Genomic DNA, 2,986 nt, shown 5'->3' on the forward strand with positions numbered 1-2,986 from the left:
TGCACATGAGAGCGCGGCGGGGCGCGGGGGTGCGGGGGTGCGTTAAGAAAAAAAATTTCCCTTTTCATTTATTTTTTTTCGGATTTCATTGGCATCTATCGAAACAAAAATGTCTCGCACGACGCGGCCGCCAGGTCTACCCGCCTCCGGGGCGTGAAGCGGCCGACAGGTCTGCCCGCCTCCGGGGCGTGAGGCGGCCGTCAGGTCTACCCGCCTCCGCGGCGTGAGGCGGCCGTCAGGTCTACCCGCCTCCGCGGCGTGTGGCGGCCGTCAGGTCTACCCGCCTCCGGGGCGTGTGGCGGCCGTCAGGTCTACCCGCCTCCGGGGCGTGAGGCGGCCGTCAGGTCTACCCGCCTCCGCGGCGTGTGGCGGCCGTCAGGTCTACCCGCCTCCGGGGCGTGTGGCGGCCGTCAGGTCTACCCGCCTCCGGGGCGTGAGGCGGCCGTCAGGTCTACCCGCCTCCGCGGCGTGAGGCGGCCGTCAGGTCTACCCGCCTCCGGGGCGTGAGGCGGCCGTCAGGTCTACCCGCCTCCGGGGCGTGAGGCGGCCGTCAGGTCTACCCGCCTCCGGGGCGTGTGGCGGCCGTCAGGTCTACCCGCCTCCGGGGCGTGAGGCGGCCGTCAGGTCTACCCGCCTCCGGGGCGCGACGCGGCCGTCAGGTCTACCCGCCTCCGGGGCGTGAGGCGGCCGTCAGGTCTACCCGCCTCCGGGGCGCGACGCGGCCGTCAGGTCTACCCGCCTCCGGGGCGTGAGGCGGCCGTCAGGTCTACCCGCCTCCGCGGCGTGAGGCGGCCGTCAGGTCTACCCGCCTCCGGGGCGTGTGGCGGCCGTCAGGTCTACCCGCCTCCGGGGCGTGAGGCGGCCGTCAGGTCTACCCGCCTCCGGGGCGCGACGCGGCCGTCAGGTCTACCCGCCTCCGGGGCGTGTGGCGGCCGTCAGGTCTACCCGCCTCCGGGGCGTGAGGCGGCCGTCAGGTCTACCCGCCTCCGGGGCGTGAGGCGGCCGTCAGGTCTACCCGCTTCCGGGGCGTGAGGCGGCCGTCAGGTCTACCCGCCTCCGGGGCGTGAGGCGGCCGTCAGGTCTACCCGCTTCCGCGGCGTGAGGCGGCCGTCAGGTCTACCCGCCTCCGGGGCGTGAGGCGGCCGTCAGGTCTACCCGCCTCCGGGGCGTGAGGCGGCCGTCAGGTCTACCCGCCTCCGGGGCGTGAGGCGGCCGTCAGGTCTACCCGCCTCCGGGGCGTGAGGCGGCCGTCAGGTCTACCCGCTTCCGCGGCGTGAGGCGGCCGTCAGGTCTACCCGCCTCCGGGGCGTGTGGCGGCCGTCAGGTCTACCCGCCTCCGGGGCGTGAGGCGGCCGTCAGGTCTACCCGCCTCCGGGGCGTGAGGCGGCCGTCAGGTCTACCCGCCTCCGGGGCGTGAGGCGGCCGTCAGGTCTACCCGCTTCCGCGGCGTGAGGCGGCCGTCAGGTCTACCCGCCTCCGGGGCGTGAGGCGGCCGTCAGGTCTACCCGCCTCCGGGGCGTGAGGCGGCCGTCAGGTCTACCCGCCTCCGGGGCGTGAGGCGGCCGTCAGGTCTACCCACCTCCGAGGCGACCGGCGGTGGCCGCTAGGTGTACCCGGCTCCACGTTGCCGGCGGCCGGCTCAGCGTCCGTCGAAAGGGCTGCCAGGTCTACCCGGCTCCGTCGGGACTTAGAGCGCGGGCAGACCTGTTGGCTCCGGCAGTTCCTCCAAGGGGTCGCTGTTTCGCGCTGCCTCCAGTTAGGTCATCGTAAGAGTCGGCGTCTCTGCAGCGCCTCCCCCGCTGGCAGGCAGACACTGCCTTTAAGCGCCCCTTTCCGGCGCGGACCCATATTCTCCTTATATAGGGGCACGAGGCGTCTCTGCTCCAGACAAGCGCCACCGAGCGAGGGCACGCGGCTTAGCCGGCCAAGTGGAATGCTGGGCGGCCGCAGACGGTGGTTTCCCCCGGGGAATTGGGCACGGTTCTCAAGCCGGTGCTCTGTCAGGCGAGCGTGCACGGAACCGAGAGCACCCAGAGAGATGCCGAACGGCACGAAGCCGGGCGGCGTTGGGGCGGTCGCTGCCGAGTGGTGAGAAAAGGACGGGCAGAGGTGCACGGGAGAGGCCGAAGACCGGTGGCCGGAGGCGGCTGGCGGCACTTGAACGCTGGATACTGGGGGGGGGAGCCGAGCTGTGAGACTACCGTGGGTGGTTACCCCCGTCCCCCCCCCGGTCCCCCGAGAGCCCGATGATGGCGGAGGGGGGGAGCGCCGGTATGTGTGTTGACACAGCGGTGCTCCGTACGGTTCCAGCCCGTCGGGGGCTGTTGCCCAGCTCCTTGAGGGGGCCTTGGGGATGGGACGAGAGGTGGCGGCGGCGGCACCTGCTCCCTTTGTTTGCCGGCCTTAAGCCGGAGCCCGTGGCATGGGCACGCCACGGTTTTGGCTGGTCGCGGTGGCCGGCAGCTTGGATGCAGACGGCCCGGGGGGGGTGTGTCTCGAGCCACCGGTGGGTGGCCCCCCCCCCCCGGCCCCCCGAGAGCCCGACGATGGTAAGGCGAGAGGCGGCGGCGCCTCCCTGGTTCTTGGTTTACTCCTTTCGTTGCCGGTATCGTATGCCATACGTGCGGGGCGGCCTGTGGTGTCCGGCCGGCTCTCGGCGTCCCTGGTTTCTACCGGCCGGGCTCGGTGAAGGGAGGTCTGCACGGTGCTGTGAGCGAAGGCTAGTCGACTCCTCGGGTCCTTTGCTCTCTCGGCCCTAAGCCGGAGCCCGTGACATGGGCACAGCACGGTACGTTTTTGGCCGCCGGTGTTGGCTGGCAGCCGGGTGCAGATGGCCGTGGTGGGGTGTCTCGAGCCTTCAGCGGCTACCCCCCCCCACCACTCTGGTCCCCTGAGAAGCCGGATGATGGTAAGGCGAGGCGGCGGCGCCTCGGTCCTCTTTTCCGCTTTCTTTTTTTCCTGGTGCAGATGCCATACGTGGGGCGGC

The sequence above is a fragment of the Athene noctua genome, unplaced genomic scaffold, assembly GCF_965140245.1.
Source record: "Athene noctua unplaced genomic scaffold, bAthNoc1.hap1.1 HAP1_HAP1_scaffold_260, whole genome shotgun sequence".
NCBI lineage: Eukaryota > Metazoa > Chordata > Aves > Strigiformes > Strigidae > Athene > Athene noctua.